We start from the raw sequence: 22,837 nt of genomic DNA, 5'->3' as shown, positions 1-22,837 counted from the left end.
GAGGAAGATGGGGACATTTTCTCTCTATAGTCACAATCTACAGATTTTACACTAACGCTCTGTGGACGCCTCACCCACATCTCATCTTTTTATTCTTACAGTTTGGGTGCTAATGATCTACCAGACACTTCCTGCATCCAGTTGGCTTTTCTAATAAGGAATAACCAGTCCCTGAAGATACTTGTCCTATCTACTAACCGTCTGTCTGGTCCTCACTTCAGTGACTTGATGGAGGCTCTGTCCAGTCCGGCCTGCAGGATAGAGGAATTACAGTGAGTATAAGAGATGTGTACAGCACTGAGACATATGGGGCACAAGTTATACATGGATTTTATTCTATTTTATGCTCTGCACCATTTTTATGTCTATGAGATAAACTGCTGACTGCTTCTTTGTATGTGACGTCTCCAGTGTCGGACTGGGATGCCTAGGGTCCACCAGTAAAATGTATTTTTGGGGCCCACCGTATGGATACATCAAATATTACCTGCTCACACAGCAGTAAGATGCTACCAGATAATTGATTATGGGTCCCCTGCAGCAACTTTGAGAAGGTAGCTCCTGGGAAGAAGAGGACACTGGTGACTTTCATTTATGACTAGAAGTCATCTCAGCTCTGATCGTGTCTATAATAAACTGAGGAGTTTCTTTAATAATCTATCAGGTGAGGTGTTTTATATGAACATAGGCTGGTTGAGGGGCTGTACATTGAATATATGTATGTAGTGCAGTCAGTCTACTGTGTTATGTGCCACTTGTGCAGAGGGTGGGAGAATAGAGGCCACAATCTGTATATGCAGATATGAGCCACCGTCCACAGAAACCTTATATTACCTTCAACTAAAACATTTATTTGAATCCTTTCTCCCCCACCATCTTTGACTGCTATTGAATCTTACTGCAGACCCAGAGCAGCCGATGTGGATCCTGCCACTGAAGAAGGTGAGGAGGAAAAGTTGTATTTTTAACTTTCTGTGAAGGGGCACAGTCCTGGGCATATTTCTGAGGGGGCACAGTCCTGGGCATATTACTATGAGGGGGCACAGCTAGGCATATTACCATGAGGGGGCACAGCTGGGCATATTACCATGAGGGGGCACAGCTGGGCATATTACTATGAGGGGGCACATCTGGCCATATTACTATGAGGGGGCACAGCTGGGCATATTTATTTGAGGGGGCACATATCTGGGCATCGCTACTGTGAGTGGGCACATATCTGGGCATAATCTGTGAAGGGGGCACAATGCTCACATAAATACTGTGGGGTGGGGGAATATTTACTACACTACGTGCAGAATTATTAGGCAAATGAGTATTTTGACCACATCATCCTCTTTATGCATGTTGTCTTACTCCAAGCTGTATAGGCTCGAAAGCCTACTTCCAATTAAGCATATTAGGTGATGTGCATCTCTGTAATGAGAAGGGGTGTGGTCTAATGACATCAACACCCTATATCAGGTGTGCATAATTATTAGGCAACTTCCATTCCTTTGGCAAAATGGGTCAAAAGAAGGACTTGACAGGCTCAGAAAAGTCAAAAATAGTGAGATATCTTGCAGAGGGATGCAGCACTCTTAAAATTGCAAAGCTTCTGAAGCGTGATCATCGAACAATCAAGCGTTTCATTCAAAATAGTCAACAGGGTCGCAAGAAGCGTGTGGAAAAACCAAGGCGCAAAATAACTGCCCATGAACTGAGAAAAGTCAAGCGTGCAGCTGCCAAGATGCCACTTGCCACCAGTTTGGCCATATTTCAGAGCTGCAACATCACTGGAGTGCCCAAAAGCACAAGGTGTGCAATACTCAGAGACATGGCCAAGGTAAGAAAGGCTGAAAGACGACCACCACTGAACAAGACACACAAGCTGAAACGTCAAGACTGGGCCAAGAAATATCTCAAGACTGATTTTTCTAAGGTTTTATGGACTGATGAAATGAGAGTGAGTCTTGATGGGCCAGATGGCTGGATTGGTAAAGGGCAGAGAGCTCCAGTCCGACTCAGACGCCAGCAAGGTGGAGGTGGAGTACTGGTTTGGGCTGGTATCATCAAAAATGAGCTTGTGGGGCCTTTTCGGGTTGAGGATGGAGTCAAGCTCAACTCCCAGTCCTACTGCCAGTTTCTGGAAGACACCTTCTTCAAGCAGTGGTACAGGAAGAAGTCTGCATCCTTCAAGAAAAACATGATTTTCATGCAGGACAATGCTCCATCACACGCGTCTAAGTACTCCACAGCGTGGCTGGCAAGAAAGGGTATAAAAGAAGAAAATCTAATGACATGGCCTCCTTGTTCACCTGATCTGAACCCCATTGAGAACCTGTGGTCCATCATCAAATGTGAGATTTACAAGGAGGGAAAACAGTACACCTCTCTGAACAGTGTCTGGGAGGCTGTGGTTGCTGCTGCACGCAATGTTGATGGTGAACAGATCAAAACACTGACAGAATCCATGGATGGCAGGCTTTTGAGTGTCCTTGCAAAGAAAGGTGGCTATATTGATCACTGATTTGTTTTTGTTTTGTTTTTGAATGTCAGAAATGTATATTTGTGAATGTTGAGATGTTATATTGGTTTCACTGGTAAAAAGAAATAATTGAAATGGGTATATATTTGTTTTTTGTTAAGTTGCCTAATAATTATGCACAGAAATAGTTATCCTTCACACACATATATCCCCCTAAAATAGCTAAAACTAAAAACAAACTAAAAACTACTTCCAAAAATATTCAGCTTTGATATTAATGAGTTTTTTGGGTTCATTGAGAACATGGTTGTTGTTCAATAATAAAATTAATCCTCAAAAATACAACTTGCCTAATAAATCTGCACTCCCTGTATATGAGGGCATTTAGGGGATTTGGTGGGATTAGGTGTTTAGTTATGTTTTGGGCTGAGTTAGAGGCATAGTGTCCCTCTTCCTTCTTTTCAAAAGTTGGGAGGTATGAGGTTTGTTGCGACCTACCCCTCCCTGTGCAACTTTGTGGGAATTCAGGCAGGAGCATATATTCATGAAACACAATTGGTGTCTAGCAGAGTGTTTCAGGACACAGCACAAGTTCTACTCGAGTCTCTCTGTTCTCTCTGACAACGCGGCGCAGGAACACTGCAGGCAGGAAACTTTGAGAGCTAGCTGCGCTTTCAATGGTGCCTGGTGGGACTCCTCCTCCTGACCTCGGTCTCCAGCGCAACATTGACCCCATCTTACTGCACTGTGCATACTTCAGAGTTCGGAGCACAGGTTTTACTGGCTGTTTTTTTTTTCTTTTTGCTGGATGCTATGGGCGGCAGAAGAAAACATTTTGGTCGTCATCTGGAGCACTGTCATGTCTGAGAAGAGCAGCGCTATCACTAATACCTACCCCCCACTGTATAACACATAATGGGAGCAGTGACCCCCTCCCCAGATAACACACAGGTAAGTGTTCTAGGACTGACCTCATCAGAACCTGCATTGTGCCTCTGTGAGATTGTGAAACAGCTCTTATGGCATGAACACTGTTATATTGCTGTTTGGCCACAAGAGGTTGATGTTTCCCCACACAGCTAAACAGACTGCTCAGATTTAAATATTCATAATGAGTGGAGCTGGTGTCTAGAGGAAGGACCTGCAGACTGGAAAAGTGTGTGAGGGAAGAAATTCATTAACATCCTAGCGTGGAATCACCCTTTTGCGATCAGGACTGCAGCCAAGTTAAGCTGATCGTGTCCAGGACCCGGATCTCCTCCAGAAAGAGAAGTACTGCTGTTCAGGAGACAGAGGACGTCTGCCAGGAGTGCTGGTGAGAGCTGAGGAACAAATTACCCAATCTGTGGTACCTCATATTTGTTTGAAAGACCGCTTGTTTCGGTTCGGAATCATCAGCAGGGACAGAGCAGACCCGGGTTGGTAGGACAAATTGTGCACGCACCTCAATATAAGATTGGCGCCTAAATACTAGAGACAGAGATCAAACCTGCCGGTAGTTAGTTAGTGTTGCTGAGTGGCAGGCTACCAAGTATTGCTGTTTGTTTGTCACACAGACTTATCAGTTAAAGTTTTGGTTCGCTCCAGAGAACAGAGTGGACTTCACCATCATCACTAGTTGCCCCAGCTTGTTTATTGGGAGTGATATATATTAGGCACGGCCACATTACCAGTTTTGGGGAAAAGGGAGGGGGAAATCACTGTATAGGCCGGTAAGATTGTAAGCTGCTGTGTCGCACCGCGGGCTAGCCTGTATCTCACACACACACGATTGTTCCTGTTCTTCTAGGTAATAACAGGTATGGTGAGGCAGAGTTAGTGTCACCGCCAGCTCTCTGAGAAGCTATGGCAGACGTTCTTCTGTACCTCTTGCATGATGTTCTTTGTTTTGGTTTCACTTTGTCATCTCTTTTCCTTTTCCCAGCTGTTATCTATTTACACTGATTGCCTCCCTTTATATTCCCTCCCATACTGCCTCACTTTGCGGTTTATACTACTTCCTGGATTGTCTTCACTGCTAGAGGCTGCAACTGCTGGTGCCTCAGATAAGTCTTTGCCTTTATTTGTGTTTCCATGCCGGCTTGATTCTAGGTGACCCTGACTCCCTCCGTATTAAGTGCAGGGAGCCGGTGGTCGTGTCCCCTCACTATTATAGGGTTTTCAGGTGTCACACAGTCTAGGTACGAGGGCATGCAATTATCTATCATAAAGATCTTTGCATGGGCATAGCAGTCAGGGAGAGCTCTAGGTGTCTTATAGGGCTCACCCATATGTTCCTTAGTTTGGGATCAAGTCAGTCGGATGTTTATTTATAACCCCCAGTTTTCTGCAACACCATCCGTGACAGTTAGCTCTGCTCGCAGTAGGTAAGTTGCGCAAGTGTTTTCCGGCTACCATCATAGGGCGCCGTGCGATACAAAGGTCTCAGCCACCGGGCTGAGTGTATGTAATCTGATTTTATGTTCACTGCATTTGGGAGTGTGTTTGATATCCTGTAACAGTATAGCAAAGTATGTTCTACAAGAGCTGTGTCAGAGTCGTTTTCCTTGTTCAAGACTTCGCTGTATCCTGGGGAGCCCACCCCGGTACATGGCTTATACCTCTACATGGAGGAGGTGTCATATGTCCTGAGAGACATCTGGACAGACAGGAAGGACACATCTGCTTCTATAGGGCAGATTATGAATCTGAGCAACTCCCAGGTTATACAGAGCTGTAATATGTAGATGAGCCCTTACCGCTCATCTCTGCCTGTGCTACATTACAGCTGTATGGCGGTATTATTACTGATCACCCCGGCTGTAATTTACTCAGAATGGAGAAGATTGCTGCTCGTTATCAATCAATACCTATATCAATCAATGATCAATACCAGCAGAATCCAGAGAAACCCTGAATGTAGTGTAATGTCTACTAATAATCCATCCCCCAAATAACTGACTGAGCGAGGGCAGAGCCACATGTGTCTTGTAGTAATGTGAGGAGGAGAATGGGGGCCATAGACTGAGGGCCATAATATATGGAGGAGGAAGGAGACTGAGGGCCACAATAGATGGTGGAGGAAGGAGACTGAGGGCCACAATAGATGGTGGAGGAAGGAGACTGAGGGCCACAATATATGGTGGAGGAAGGAGACTGAGGGCCACAATAGATGGTGGAGGAAGGAGAGTGGGGGCCACAATAGATGGTGGAGGAAGGAGAGTGGGAGCCACAATATGTGGTGGAGGAAGGAGACTGAGGGCCACATTAGATGGTGGAGGAAGTATACTGAGGGCCACAATAGATAGCGGAGGAAGGAGAATGGAGGCCACAGGAGGCACAGACTAAAGGCCACAGTAGATGGTGGAGGAAGAAGACTGAGGGCCACAATAGATGGTGGAGGAAGGAGAATGGAGGCCACAGAAATCAGAATAGATGGCGGAGGTAGGAGACTGGAGGCCACAGGGGCCACAATAGATGGCAGAGGAAGGAGAATGACTGAGGGCTACAATAGATGGTGGAGAAGGGAAAATGGGGGCCACAGGCCGCGGGCCACATTAAATAGTGGAGGAGGGAGAATGGAGTCCACAGGCTGAGGGGCACAATAGATGGTGGAGGAAGGAGAGCACTCAGCAGCTGATGATGCTGACACAAGTTCCTCCAGCTTTATGACTATTGTACATTCATGTGCTGCAATCATCACTGATTTATGAGATGCCATAAAGTGAGGACATTCCTCAGGGGTTCTGGATTTCTAGGACATGGACATATCATATAGCTGCCGCCATTCCTGATATCCACCACTCACAAGAGGCGGTTTCTAGTGATGAAATTTATGGATTTTACTAACAGCCGGGACATTTTCTCTCCACAGTCACAATCTACAGATTTTATACTAACGCTCTGTGGACGCCTCACCCACATCTCATCTTCTTATTCTTACAGTTTGGGTAATAATGATCTACCAGACACTTGCTGCATCCAGTTGGCATCTGTAATAAGGACTAACCTGTCCCTGAAGAAACTTGACCTGTCTGATAACCAACTGTCTGGTCCTCACTTCAGTGACTTGATGGAGGCTCTGTCCAATCTGGCCTGCAGGATAGAGAAATTACGGTGAGTATAAGAGATGTGTACAGGACTGAGACATTTGGAGCACAAGTTATACATGGATTTCTCATCCGTATCATTGGGGGACACAGGCTTGACCTTGGGTATAGCTATTGCCACTCGGAGGCGACACTAAGCAAAGAAAATGTTAGCTCCTTCTCTTAGCTATATCTCTCCTGCAGATACTGAGCTAATCTGCTTTGCAGGTCTGCTTATTTTTTCCTTTTTTGATTTTTCTTTTCTTCTAGCGGAAGTTTCAAGCAGTCCTAAAAGTGGCCTGCACTCCCACCTAGGAAAACGGGAGACCAGGGGGTCACCCAAACTCCCTGCTCCTTCCCGTTCTCCAGAAGTAAAGGAAGACCAGAGGTTCCTGTAAAAACCTCTGCATCCCGCCAGCCTTCGGATCATCACGGCCGCCCACCAAAAGTCCCCTCTGTTCCGGTGTAGCGTCCCTCACCAAGGGGCCGCACACCAAAGGTGGTGATCCGGCTGGAGCCAGAAGACGCCAGACATAGGAGTATTCTTGACCCCAAAAGTGTCCCCTCCTTTTAACACCCTCCCCTTCTCAGGTTACCTTTTCCCCATAGAGGCCTTGTGCCCTCCGGGCGATTTTTACGCCCATATATTACGCCCACTGAGTTCCTCCCCGAATATAATTAACCCCTTCCTTGCCTCAGTGCTTCTGTGGCTGGGGAGGAAAAGAAAAATTACTTATCACTCTTAAAAGGGTTAATAGGTTTTGGGCTGTATGCAATTCCCACAGCTATTATTATTATTATTATTATTAACCCTTTGGACTTAGTTTTCATCACTCTATAAGAGGATGTGTCCAGCTTGTTATCTTAGTGCTTGTAGTGCCCCACGTTCAAACTTACACTGTGTCCTCTCTACAGCTACAGCGGAGCCAGTGACGCAATGGATAGGCGGCGTACTTGCCCTACCGCTAGCCACTTACGACTAGGATGCTGTACATCCTGTAGCAGTAACAAGTCCCCTCCATTTCCAGTGTAGCGTCCCTCCCCAAGGGGCCACACACTAAAGGTGTTGATCCGGCTGGAGTCAGGGGGGCAGAAGACGACTCCTTCCTTAGGTAGAGCACTTGCACTATCATTGGAGACTGTGGCAGGCGCAGCACTATGAAGTGCCTTTTGCACTGTGGCATTAGACGAATTTTGATATCTCTGACTTTTAGTCTAACCAGTCTATTACTCTGTAATTCCTCTAGCGCTGTTCTATGGAAACAGTAGGTTTAAAGAGCACACCAAATGCTTCAAATAACTTTTTTATTAACTTCAACATTTCTTCATATATAACACTGCCGCCTCCGTAGCAAATAGTCCATGTACAAAAGACGTGTTGAAAAGATATCACAAAATGGCGGTATGCATAAGATGGTGGTTCAACTGTTCAATCTTGTAATTCAACACAAAATGGTGAATATATATCTCTCTTCAGTATCTATACTGTCACTTTAAGTTATTTAAGCACTTTATGATCTCTCTAAGAGGTATATCTGAGGTCTAACTAATAGTTCTACTTGCAGTATGCAGTTAGCAGTGACTATTTTCAGATTGGTTGAGTATGATCTGGTATGGTTGAATGCAATTTGTATGGTTGCAATTGGTGGAACTGTAAGTAAACACATATATATCTAGTTCAGTATACAGTTCTAAACACAATACTGACAATATGAACATTACATAACTGTTTTAAATACCTATATTGGCCTCTTGTTCCCATAAAACTTAGCTCTCAGTGGAGTGAATGTCTCTTCAGCTCCTGTCTCTGGTGAATAATGATTCTAGCAGCAGGAGCTGGGGAGAATTCCCAGACATGCTGTACGTGAGGCTGGCTGTAATTAGTGAAAACTCTTGCTGTTTGAGAAGCTGGCTGTGATTGGTCTAGACTTCTGCCCAGCAACAACAAATTAACACTATACTTTCTGTTGTTTCTGCTGTGTCACTGAGCTTACCTTACATTACAAAATGAATTTTAAAGGCATATTATCTTTTTCTGCTTCTGTGAACACAAAATAAAACAGTTATATGAGATCCAAAACATGATGTCACAGTAAATAACTCTGCTTTTGTCTTTAACACATAAACATAGGAACTGTATTAAGGCTATTGGCAGGTTTAGCTGTATACACATATAAGCTATACTAGCAACCTAGGGCAGGTCTTAGCTGGCTAGATACAGAGATGGTACATACTATAGCATTCCCCTTCTTTCAAAGGCGGAGTAATTGCACTTCCAATGGATACTGTACATTCTGTAGCATTATCCTCTTTCTATGAAAAAGGCGGAGTAATTGCACCTGTAATGCTTCCAAAACCACAGGGGAAACACGTGAGGCTATGGTGGACCAATGGGTGTAATAGTTCATGTACTCACGGTTAGCAGATGCCTCCCTGGTCTGGCGCACAGTGGATGGGAAGAGAGCACAAAATCCTCCAGGGCACTCTCTGTTGCAGGGAACATCAGACAGAAGTTGGTTGAGGTGCTCTTGATGGTAATTGGTGTTTAAGGTGCTTTGGTGGCTGGGCCCCTGGTTCGTGACACCAGCACCACTAGGTGCAAATGTTGAGATTAGGAGTAATGATGATATAGCATAAGGAGACTAGAGCTTTTAACGAACTCCCAGTACTCTACTGAAGCAGATCCACAGGTCATCAATGTATGCAAAAGTAATTTACATTAAGCCAAGCTTTTTCAGGGATTCGCATTAGTTCCCAGAAGTTGCGTAAGGCATAGTCCTCTATGATAATCAGTTATTCTCTCTCTTATTTCTCCAGTTTGGAGGGATGAACTATCTCTGCTGTACTGTATAATCCTATACTTCTGTATCCTCTTCTAGGGATACTATATTATGACAAATGGCCTTTTTGTCTTTAATTATGGTGGGTAGCTTGTAGCTCAGAATCTCTCCACCTGATGCAAAGGAGGCTGGAGTCTGATACATGACAGTTACCTTCCTTTGTCAATATTCTCATTCCCTCTCAGAGTTGCCTGGTTCTTCTACAGTCGTGGCCAAAAGTTTTGAGAATGACACAAATATTAGTTTTCACAAAGTTTGCTGCTAAACTGCTTTTAGAGCTTTGTTTCAGTTGTTTCTGTGATGTAGTGAAATATAATTACACGCACTTCATACGTTTCAAAGGCTTTTATTGACAATTACATGACATTTATGCAAAGAGTCAGTATTTGCAGTGCTGGCCCTTCTTTTTCAGGACCTCTTCAATTCGACTGGGCATGCTCTCAATCAACTTCTGGGCCAATTCCTGACTGATAGCAACCCATTCTTTCATAATCACTTCTTGGAGTTTGTCAGAATTAGTGGGTTTTTGTTTGTCCACCCGCCTCTTGAGGATTGACCACAAGTTCTCAATGGGATTAAGATCTGGGGAGTTTCCAGGCCATGGACCCAAAATGTCAACGTTTTGGTCCCCGAGCCACTTAGTTATCACTTTTGCCTTATGGCACGGTGCTCCATCATGCTGGAAAATGCATTGTTCGTCACCAAACTGTTGTTGGATTTTTGGAAGAAGTTGCTGTTGGAGGGTGTTTTGGTACCATTCTTTATTCATGGCTGTGTTTTTGGGCAAAATTGTGAGTGAGCCCACTCCCGTAGATGAGAAGCAACCCCACACATGAATGGTCTCAGGATGCTTTACTGTTGGCATGACACAGGACTGATGGTAGCGCTCACCTTTTCTTCTCTGGACAAGCCTTTTTCCAGATGCCCCAAACAATCGGAAAGAGGCTTCATCGGAGAATATAACTTTGCCCCAGTCCTCAGCAGTTTATTCACCAAACTTTCTGCAGAAGATCAATCTGTCCCTGATGGGGTTTTTTTGAGAGAAGTGGCTTCTTTGCTGCCCTTCTTGACACCAGGCCATCTTCCAAAAGTCTTTGCCTCACCGTGCGTGCAGATGTGCTCACACCTGCCTGCTGCCATTCCTCAGCAAGCTCCGCACTGGTGGCACTCCGATCCCGCAGCTGAATCCTCTTTAGGAGACAATCCTGGCGCTTGCTGGACTTTCTTGGACGCCCTGAAGACTTCTTAAAGGGCTTCTGTCACCCCACTAAAGTCATTTTTTTTGGGGGGGGGGGGCTAGTTAAATTCCTTATACTGCGATATATGAAAATATATTGGTGTTACTTACTTTGCTTCAGCAGTTTCTTATAAAAACGAACTTTTATAATATGTAAATAAGGTCTCTACCAGCAAGTAGGGCGCCTACTTGCTGGTAGCCGCCGCAAAAAACCGCCCCCTCGTCGTGTTGATTGATAGGACCAGCCGCGATCTCCTCCTCCGGCCCTGTCAGCATATCAAAAATCGCGCGCCTGCGCCGATTGAACACAGGCATGCGATTTTTAAAAAGCTGACAGGGCCAGCCGGAGGAGAAGATCGCGGCTGGCCCTGTCAATCAACACAACGAGGGGGGCAGTTTTTTGCGGCGGCTACCAGCAAGTAGACGCTCTACTTGCTGGTAGAGACCTAATTTACATATTATAAAAGTTAGTTTTTATAAGAAACTGCTGAAGCAAAGTAAGTAACACCATTATATTTTCATATATCGCAGTATAAGGAATTTAACTAGCCCAAAATGGGGTGACAGAAGCCCTTTAACAAGAATTGAACCTCTTTCCTTGAAGTTCTTGATGATCCTATAAATTGTTGATTAAGGTGCAATCTTAGTATCCACAATATCCTTGGCTGTGAAGCCATTTTCATGCAACGCAATGATGGCTGCACACGTTTCTTTGCAGGTCACCATGGTTAACAATGGAGGAACAATGATTTCAAGCATCACCCTCCTTTTAACATGTCAAGTCTGCAATTTTAACCCAATCAGCCTGACATAATGATCTACAGCCTTGTGCTCGTCAACATTCTCACCTGAGTTAACAAGACGATTACTGAAATGATCTCAGCAGGTCCTTTAATGACAGCAATGAAATGCAGTGGAAAGGTTTTTTGGGGATTAAGTTCATTTTCATGGCAAAGAAGGACTATGCAATCCATCTGATCACTCTTAATAACATTCTGGAGAATATGCAAATTGCTATTATAAAAACTTAAGCAGCAACTTTTCCAATTTTCAATATTTATGTAATTCTCAAAACTTTTGGCCACGACTGTATAATATTTTCCCTTCTATGGGCTGGTACATGGAACTAAGTATGGAGTTTGGATAACTCTCCAAAATGTCTGCTGAGGTTCAGCTTGTCCTCAGACATCACACACACTGACCTTCTTCTTCCTGCACTGTGTGCAGGGCGGAGTCAGCCCTGGGAGGCTTGTTAGAACCCCCCCCCACCATGCAACTTTATGAGAACACATTTACAAGCACACTTTACATGAAACACAATCACCACATTAAGCAGTATGTTCTGTATTTTTCTGCTGTTGGAAGTTGAGGACTTGTTTTCCTTGGCATTTGATGGTGATAACATCTTGTTGAGCAAAATCTTAATAGAAAGCCGGCATCTGCACTTCTTCCCATATGTCTTCCTGTTCAGTAGGGTCTTCTCTGATAGGCAGACGGGATAAGACATCTGCATATATATTTGACTTGCCTGTTCTGTACTTGACCACGAAGTTGTAGTTGGGAAGAAGTGAGGCCCATCTTTGTTCTAAGGCTCCTAACTTGGCTGTGTTGAGGTGCGCGAGTGGGTTGTTATCAGTATAGGCTAAAAATGGGGTTGCTGTGAGGTAGCCTTTCAATTTTTCAGTGACAGCACACACAAGTGCGAGGAATTCCAGTTTAAAGGAACTGTAGTTCTGGTCATTTCTCTTGGCACCTCTAAGAGATCTGCTAGCATAAGCAATTACTCTCTCCTTGTAGTTGAGACGGAATGGCTGTTGGTAATCTGGATAGCCTAAGGCCTCTTCCACACTACCGTATGGCTATTTCATTGTTTTGCGGTCCATTTTTCATGGATCCTTTGTTCCGTTTTTTGTTTCGGTTCCGTTTTTCCATATGGCATATACAGTATACAGTAATTACATAGAACAAATTGGGCTGGGCATAACATTTTCAATAGATGGTGCCGCAAAAACGGAACGGATACGGAAGACATATTGATGCATTTCCGTATGCATTCCGTTTTTTTTGCGGAGCCATTGACTTTAATAGAGCTACGGAACATGATTTGCGGCCAAATATAGGACATGTTCTATCTTTGCACGGAACGGAGATACAGAAACACAGAAACGGAATGCATGCGAAGTACATCCATTTTTTTTCCAGACCCATTGAAATGAATGGTTTCGTATATGGACCATATACGGAACGCAAAAAACGGCCCGCAAAACGGAAAAAATAACGGTAGTGTGAAAGAGACCTTAGACAGGTGTTTCGGTCAACTTTTTCTTCAGGAGTTGGAAAGTGATATCTTCATTCCATTCGATTGGTATCTGGGCTTTCCAGTACATCTTGGGATGTCCTCTCAGGAGTTCTTGTATCGGCTGAGCAATTTGGGCGAAGTGAGGGATAAAACGTCTGTAGTATCCTGCAAAACTAAGAAAACTTCTCACCTCTTTTACTGTGGTAGGAGTAGGCCAATTCTGGACTGCGGCTATCTTCTCTGTATCTGGATTGACACCTTCAGAACTGACGATATGTCCCAGGTACTTGACTTCTGGTTTCAGTAGGTAGCACTTAGAGGGTTTGATCTTGAGTCCGTGATTGATGAGGACTTGAAAAACTTCAGCAAGATTTTTTAAGTGGTCTTTATAGGATTTAGAGTTTATCATGACATCATCTAGGTATCACAAAACAGTTTCAAAGTTCTTGTGTCCTAAACAGTGTTCTATTAATCTTTGGAAAGTTTCAGGTGCATTGCAAAGTCCAAACAGCATATAGTTAAATTCAAATAGGCCCATAGGGGTAGTAAATGCTGTTTTTTCATGATCTTCAGGAGCCATGGGTACCTGCCAGTATCCACTGGTTAAATCCAGAGTTGAAAAGTAAGCTGAGGATCCTAATGCTGTCAAGGACTCCTCGATTCTTGGTAAATGATAGGCATCCTTGTGGGTAATTTGATAAATCTTTCTGTAGTCCACACAAAACCGAATGTTATCATTTTTTTTTTCGGACAAGGACTAGAAGTGCAGCCCATGGACTATGGCTGTCTTTAATGATTTTTTAATCCTTCATCTCCTGGATCATCTTTTTCACAGATTGGTACATCATTGGTGGTATAGGCTGTACCTTTCTTTAATTGGAGGGTGTGAACCAGTAGGAATGGTGTGCTTGATTACACTGACCTCTCCATAATCTGAAGGATATTTACTGAAGGCTTGATGATGTTCCTTTTACGACTTTTAAGACTCCTTTAAATTTGTTCCTCCCACATTGAGTTCTGTCCACCATGATGTATTTGGAGTATGATCTTGAATATTCCGCTTCTGAGTAGACTGTTCAGTCGTAGTTGCAGCTACACTGATAACATCTTGAAAAGTGACTTGTAACAACTAAGCAACAGGGTAGTGCTTGGTCAAAGTTATGCTACTACTACTTAGTTCAGGATCAGGAGACGAATTGGCACTTTACCTTGAGAAATGGTCACTAGGCTTCTTGCAGCTCGGACTAGAGGATGGTTCCCTAGGTTGATAGGTTCTACTAGGGCTTGGTAGTCTTGACCTTGAATTCCAAGAGCAGCTCGGCACCATAGGAGTGTTTCAGTAGTGGGTTCCAGTATCACTGGTTGGTTACCTTTGATGCAAGCACAGCAAATCTCTCCTTTCTCATGCGCAAATTTCTGTTGTGCACTTAATACACGGATGGTCTGTTGTATCAACTTTTTGGAGGCAGGTGAAGCGGTAGGCATGGACTTGGATAAAGCTTCAAGCATTTCAGTATAACAGTTCCTGAGGGCATTCATTCCTAGGACTACTGGAGGGTTGTTATCTTCCCTATGTAAGGATCAGCCCCGATAAGTATCAAGTCGCATTTTCCAGTGATAATATTTCACACAGACTGTTATGCTTTCTTCCGGCCACAAGAGGCCACTGTGTCGCTGAGTAAGAGAAAAATCAAAGTTGTTAAATCCAGAGGATGTAGGAGGAGTTGAAGTTCCCGGCAGAGAGAGAGCTGGAGTGCTGCATTCTTGCTGAGGTGTACAGAGGGAGAGTCTGCTGTTGTAGGACAGAGCTACAGGGACTATAAAGTGATTTTTCCTGGCTGCTGTGGGACAGATTAACATAGACTGCAAAGTGTGTTCCAGAGGAGTAAAGTGTTCAAGTCAGAGATCTGTGACAGGACGGGTTACTCCTGTCAGAGCCAAACTATGTGGATGCCTGCACCTGCAATCTAGAGAGAGAGGAAAAGACCACGTTGGGACATGCAAGCGACCCGATCAGGAGCCAGACTGCACCTGCCTTCACGTGCCAGACCAAGAGAAGCAGCTACTTGCAGAACTGTGAGTGTGCACCGGTGCTAATCTGTGGTAGGACATAGAGCAGGAGACTTAGTCAGTGCATTTTAGAAACGTGCCCCGGGGTAGCAGGGGCAGATGGAGAATATTAGAGGAGAGTGGCTTGCATTTTTTATGTGTTTGCTGTTTAGAGCGCATTTTGTTTGGATGCAAAGTTTAGTTATCCTTACTGTAAATTTATGTAAACCTGTTTACACTGTTTCTGTCATTTGTCGATTGCGCCTCTGGTGCATCGGCACAATACTGTTAATCTGATTTTCCGGACATTATATTTTGCTCTTTAATAAAGCCGGTATCTGCTTCCGCCTCCTTGTCTGCTGTACTGTATTTGAATCCTACCCTGCGGTCTTTTCCTCCCCTGACCGCTACACCTAACTTGCACAACAATAATACCTTGTTGGGGTAGTGTGGTTCCTCCCACTTGAAGAGTTGGCTCCCAGTACCCATGCACTGGCACAGATTTGCCGTTGCTGGCTATAATGCTCAGCCAGGATTCTGGAGTCTGTGTCAGCTGGTCGTGGTCCCAGTATTTCTCAAATGAAGTCTGTTGGATAGATGTGACTTGAGACCCGGTATCCAATAAGGCAATAAGGGAACACCATTGATTTGGAGAACCACTTCTGGACGGGATCTTACATATCTGGGCATCCAGCTAGGATTTTCTGGACCTACTGCTCTACATCCAGCGGGTAGGTTCTTGGCCTCGGGGGTCGACCTTTTAACTGCCAGCACATTATTTCTGTATGATCTGGCTTGTGACAGTATCTAAAAATGGTCGCTTTGACTCATTAAAACGGTCAGTGGGGCATCTACCAGAGTTTCTGGGATAAGTTTCTTTATAATCGGGAGGGAAATGTTTCCTTGGTGACTGTGTCCCATCCTCCCACTGTTCTAGTTTTTGGCATACTTTCTCCAGACTTTTGGTTAGGAAGTTAACCTGTTCTGTCAAGGCAGCAACTGCATCAGGAACTGGAGCTTGGGCTTCCTGACTGGCTATAGTGGCCCTCCCCCTAGGTCCATTTTCAAGGTAGGAGGGGCAGCATTGATTTGCAAGTACTAGCAGCAGCGTAAGTATTGGTGCAATGGTAATAAGTTATTTTACATAAGAGGATTGGCTTCTCTTTTCCCGCTTTACAGGGGACGTGGCCACAAAGCAATGGAGCAGCACAACTAATAAAGAGACTTCAGGCGGCCATTTTAGGTTCAATGCAAAAGTCCATTTACTGACAGCAAACAGTGGTAGTAACACAGAAACATGCAATTTTTCCACTTTTGATACAGCGATTCCATGGCACGTGACTTGTATCATACATCCATGCAATTTTAAGCAAATGAAACTGTTCTGCAGCCCAATAAAGCGTGTAATAAACAAAAGTCTTTCAATAAAGCAAGTGGGGCTTATTCTCACTATATGCAGAGGATTTTGTATCCTGTTGGTATATAGTTCGCACAAGGCGCAAAGGATTTGATCCTGTTTGTAGTGGCGCCAATTCTTGTAACGCTACCAAACCACACGTGAGGCTCACGGTGGACCGATGGGTGTAATAGTTCATGTACTCACGGTTAGCAGATGCCTCCCTGGTCTAGCATACAGTGGATGGGAAGACAGCATGAAATCCTTCGGGTAACTATCTGTTGCAGGGAACACCAGACAGATGTTGACCTTTGATGGTAATTGGTGTTTAAGGTGCTTTGGTGGCTGGGCCCCTGGTTCCCGACGCCAGCACCGTAAGGTGCAAATGTTGAGTTTAGTAGTGGAAATGATGAGGAGTCAGTTGTTAACAAACAGTTGAACATTTACTAAATCAGTTGTCTTCAGGTAGTCAGTACAGACACAGTTCATTTGTATGAGATAAGTGATGACTCAAATAAACTTAATTGTGTTCTACTTATCAGGTTTAGGCAGTTATCAGTTGAGGAGTTGACACTTTACAGGCAAGACTTCTGTAATTATTCTAAGCCCAAGCTATAGCACTCTGGTACTAAATATGCTGTTTTCTACTTATCTTCAGCTATCCAATAAGGGCGTACCCCTCACGGCAGGCAAACACTTCTGCTTCATTATTTGCAGGATGCTCCCCTGAAGTAATCAGGTTTTTAGGTTTCCACTATAACCCGGAAGGCTTCGAGTGAATAAGAACAATTCTGCAGATCAATTATCCATTTGTGTCCCGGCACTCGGAAAGTTGCTCTCAGGCACTTGTGCTGATGAGGTCCATAAGCTAGATTCAGCCTCACTAGGCTTGCTTTATATTTAGACATAGACTTATTGTCTGGTGGTTGACTGCTGTAGATAAATGTAAAATGTACTCCCTTAGCCTGGCCATGACCAAGGGGTAGAAATAGCAGACTACATGGTGGACAATGCCTGTTCTCTCCTCCATATACACTTGCTTTTCCTTCTCTCACTAACTAATTGACTTCAACTAACTTTATTACCACAACCCAGCTATATATATTATGTGGTGCCAGCACCACCTAGGGCTGACTGGGTGTAATGACAATGCCGGACTGATAATGTGAAATACCATACAATGCAAATACATAAGCAAATGTTTAAAGTGTCCCATTTACACACATGTGGGACGCTGCATACACCACTGCTAAAAGATAAGTTGTCCTCGACGTTTGCAGTGACTGAAGTTATGGATCTATACGCCGTCATCTGAAATACACCAAGTACACGCCACAAAAATACAAATATGGATACAAACATTGCAATGTACTGTCATGACACTTCGATAACCTTCTGTAATAAAAAGAGTTATGCAGAACAATACATTCTAGGCAAACGTATCACATTTAGATATTGTGGGGATTCACTCTGGTAAACAGGCTTGCTGACGCAGTACAGAGGCAATGACAACGTCTTTAACTTAAACAGTGCAGTGTTTTATTCACACATACGTAAAGTGACAACAAAAAAGGTTGTTTCAGGGAAAAACAGTCACCTTGAGTCTGGTGTTTGTTCACACCTGGCTGCAGCACATAAGTCCTTGGGTGAAGCAGAAGTCCACATGCTTTTTCCCAAACAATATAGCAGGCCTTAGTCCCGGCCCAAACTCTCGGGCTCCAACACCCAGACTGACAAAGCTCCACTATCAGATGGAGGATAATCCACCCAGCTGAGACTGCTGAATGGGTTTTTATCCCAAACCAAAACCTGGCCTGAAACGTGGGGAACAGCCACCCACCCTGCACTTTGGCTGCTCCCAGTAAGAGCCAGCCAGGATCGGCTTTACAGTCACATTAAATAATCAATAGTGTCAGTCAGCACTAGCTGCCGCTGACACTTAGAATTACCGGCTCTTACCTCACCGAGGCCAGGAACCTCGGTGACACTTATCTTCCATCAATGACAGCCCCTTGCGCTTTCCTACAATATATATATATATATCACTTTTCTTTCTTAAGGACAAAGGGCGTTGTAATCTTCGGTGCTTGACGGGGATAAAATGGGCAGTGATCTCATATTTGGGGAAATGCAGTCCATGACATGGTCCTGAGACAAAGTCCATCCCAAATTTGAGGTATAAATAATATGCAATCCAAAGGGATAATTCAAGTGCAAAGTTTCTGATTTATAAGAAGCTGTGCGTTGCATAGGATAAGACACAGAAAAATGTCTTTCTGGGTACATTTCTTGAACGTTGCAAGACAACCTGAGAAGGGGGTAAAAAGGGTAAAATGACACAAAAATAAAGTGCAAATTGGATCTTTTCTGGATTGTGGACCCCACAATAGAGTCCTTAGAAGGGCCAAGAGCTCCATAGTGGTTTGTAGAAACTGCCACCACACCAACAAACAATAGAGTCCCTTTAACAATAATGTCTCTTGCTCCATTTTTAGTAATGACTAACCGGCCTACTCACAGGTATAAGGGTCCCATTTCCGGGGGGGCTTCTTCTTCCTGATGGTCTGGAATTTTCCTCGCTCCAATAGACGATTCGGGGCTCCTGCTGGGTTAAGCACCACTTGATCTTCCTCGCTTTAGGCACCATCGGCTCTTCAGCCAGGGCTTCAGGTACCGGGGCTCTCAAGTGAGTCAATCGGGTAGTCGAGCCCCACAGGACAAGCTGCGTAGTTGCGCTGATCCAGATGGGCCGCACTTCCCTTATCAGGCGCGGGCGTATCGTTAGCCGATTATCCACTGGTTGAAAGACGGTCCTGTTCCTCCCCCTGGGCAGTGAAGTAGAAGTTCCGGACACTTCTGCTGCACTAGCCGGTGCAGGGTTTACTGATACAGATGTAGCAGGGTTAGCACTCACACTCTTAACTCAAATTTCTTAAATCATTGTGTTATCTTGAAACAAAAGCCATTAAAAAGCAATTGAAGGTGTTTGCTTAGTTTAGATAACACATATCAGAAATCTTTAGAGAGCATGAGTGTTAACTTTACTACATCGGTAGCTCTCCCTCTGGGGCTGACGGTGATTCCGGCAGCCCAATGCTCCATTGAGGCCGCACAGGATGCGCCATGGTGTTGTTACTTTCACGGGCCAAAGCTGGAGATGAAGGAGGAGCTCTAGGGGGTGGAGCTTTCACTTACTTGCTCCATAACACCAAGTAGTTCACTTTGGGCAGGGCCGAATCTTCACGTTTCCAGAGGGGCGTTCCTCACACTTATGGCACAGCAAAATATTTTGTTCCCGCTCTAAAGGGGGTGTAACTCAGTTTTCCCACCGCTAGCAGGGCGTAATTTAAAGTAATGGGGCAGCAAATTAATCAAGAAGGCCTCCGGCAGCCATTTTAGGTTCAATGCAAAAGTCCATTCACTGGTAGTAACACAGAAACATGCGTTTTTTTTTCCACTTTTGACACTGCAGTTTAATAACAGTTGACTAGTACTGCATGTCTAGGCAACTCTCAATATATTTGAACAGTTCTGCAGCTCAATAAAAGCGTTTAAAGTTTGCACTGTATTAAAGTACATTGACAGTCTCTCAGGCAAACACGTGGGGCTTATTCGCACAAGCCAATGGCACAGAGTCAATTACAATTTCGAATCCTGTTTGTGATGCCAATTCTTGTAACGCTACCAAACCACAGGGGAAACACATGAGGCTCACGGTGGACCGATGGGTGTAATAGTTTATGTACTCACGGTTGGCAGATGCCTCCCTGGTCTGGCATACGGTGGATGGGAAGACAGCACGAAATCCTCCAGGGCACTCTGTTGCAGGGAACATCAGCCAGATGTTGGTTGATGTGCCCTTGATGGTAATTGGTGTTTAACCCCTTAATGACTGCCATACGGCTATATACGTGCTATTTGCACATACCCCGTGCAGCTAGCATGTGTATAGACGTCATGGCAACTCTTTAATCCAAGCGCTTGGATTAAACCTTCTGCCCTTGCACTGCTGCTGTCAGGGACAGCATACAGTCCAGTAATGCCGGCAAGGGACCAATCGGAATGGATGGTAAGACAGCACTGCCGGCAAGGGACCAATCGATCCAAATGGTTAGTCTATGCAGACTAACCAATCGGAGCGCGGCACTGTAAAAATGCTGGTTTCAGGCTGTGATTGCCGCTGCTGCAATGGCAACAGCCCAATGGTTGCCATGGAAACCGAACGCTTTACAAAGCTGTCCGGGCTGCCATGTATCTAAGGCTGATCAAACCCTGAGGGTCTGATCAGCCTTAGTATAAATGTAGCACTGACTATACAGTGCATTGCAATAGATGACTATTGCAATGCACTGTATAGTGATCAGGCCCACTGGATCTTCAAGATCCTGATGGGTCTTGATAAATAAATAAAAAAGTGAAAAAAAAAATGTTTTACATTTAAATAAAAATTAAATAAAAATTGTCTTTTCTCATATCAGTTTATTTATGTAATAAAAAAGTTAAATAAAAAAATACACATATTAGGTATCACCGCGTCCATAATGACCAGCTCTATAAATAAATCACATGATCCACCCTGTCCGATAAACACCATAAAAAATTAAATAAAACGTCACCTCATCCCGCAAAAAAATTAACCCCTACATAAGAAATTTGTTTAAAAAATAAATATAACTCTTAGAACGTGGAGACAGTAAAACATTTTTTTTTTAATGCTATTGTGTTAAAGTAAAAAAAAAATTAAAAAAGTATTAGGTATCGCCACGTCCATAGCAATCAGCTCTATAAAAATATCACATGACCTAACCCCTCAGCTGAACACCGTAGAAAAATTCTGATAAAAACAATGCCAAAAAAAGCCATTTTTTGTCACCTTACATCACAAAAATTGCAACACCAAGCGATCAAAAAGGCATATGCCCCTAAGAGTAGTACCAATGTAATCTACCGTAATCGTCACCTCATCCCGCAAAAAATTAGACCCTACCTAAGACGATTGGTCAAAAAATAAAAAAGCTATGGCTCTCAGACTATGGAGACACTAAAACATCATTTTTTTGTTTTAAAAAATGATATTATTGTGTAAAACTTAAATAAATAAGAAAAAGTATGCATATTAGGTATTGCCACATCCGTAACGATATGCACTATAAAAATGTCACATGACCTAACCCCTCAGGTGAACGCTGTAAAAATAAATAAATAAAAACTGTTCCAAAACAACCAAATTTTTTTGGTCACCTTGCCCCATAAAGTGTAATAATAAATGATCAAAAAAGCATACAGTCAGGTCTATAAATATTGGGACATCGACACAATTCTAACATTTTTGGCTCTATACACCACCACAATGGATTTGAAATGAAACGAACAAGATGTGCTTTAACTGCAGACTGTCAGCTTTAATTTGAGGGTATTTACAAATCAGGTGAACGGTGTAGGAATTACAACAGTTTGCATATGTGCCTCCCACTTCTTAAGGGACCAAAAGAAATGGGACAATTGGCTTCTCAGCTGTTCCATGGCCAGGTGTGTGTTATTCCCTCATTATCCCTATTACAATGAGCAGATAAAAGGTCCAGAGTTAATTTCAAGTGTGCTATTTGCATTTGGAATCTGTTGCTGTCAACTCTCAAGATGAGATCCAAAGAGCTGTCACTATCAGTGAAGCAAGCCATCATTAGGCTGAAAAAAACAAAACAAACCCATCAGAGAGATAGCAAAAACATTAGACGTGGCCAAAACAACTGTTTGGAACATTCTTAAAAAGTAGGAAACGCATCGGTGAGCTCAGCAACACCAAAAGACCCTGAAGACCACGGAAAACAACTGTGGTGGATGACCGAATAATTATTTCCCTGGTGAAGAAAACACCCTTCACAACTGTTGGCCAGATCAAGAACACTCTCCAGGAGGTAGGTGTATGTGTGTCAAAGTCAACAATCAAGAGAAGACTTCACCAGAGTGAATACAGAGGGGTCACCACAAAAAGTAAACCATTGGTGAGCCTCAAAAACAGGAAGGCCAGATTAGAGTTTGCCAAACAACATCTAAAAAAGCGTTCACAGTTCTGGAACAACATCCTATGGACAGATGAGACCAAGATCAACTTGTACCAGAGTGATGGGAAGAGAAGAGTATGGAGGAGGAAAGGAACTGCTCATGATCCTAAGCATACCACCTCATCAGTGAAGCATGGTGGTGGTAGTGTCATGGCGTGGGCATGTATGGCTGCCAATGGAACTGGTTCTCTTGTATTTATTGATGATGTGACTGCTGACAAAAGCAGCAGGATGAATTCTGAAGTGTTTCGGGCAATATTATCTGCTCATATTCAGCCAAATGCTTCAGAATCAGAATCATTGGACAGCGTTTAACCCCTTAAGGACATAGGACGTACCGGTACGCCCTATTTCCCGAGTCCTTAAGGACCAAGGACGTACCGGTACGTCCTGACTTTAAAATCGGCATTCCGGCGCCGC

Source organism: Bufo gargarizans, chromosome 11 (assembly GCF_014858855.1).
Source record: "Bufo gargarizans isolate SCDJY-AF-19 chromosome 11, ASM1485885v1, whole genome shotgun sequence".
Lineage (NCBI taxonomy): Eukaryota > Metazoa > Chordata > Amphibia > Anura > Bufonidae > Bufo > Bufo gargarizans.
This window is presented reverse-complemented; position numbering follows the sequence as displayed.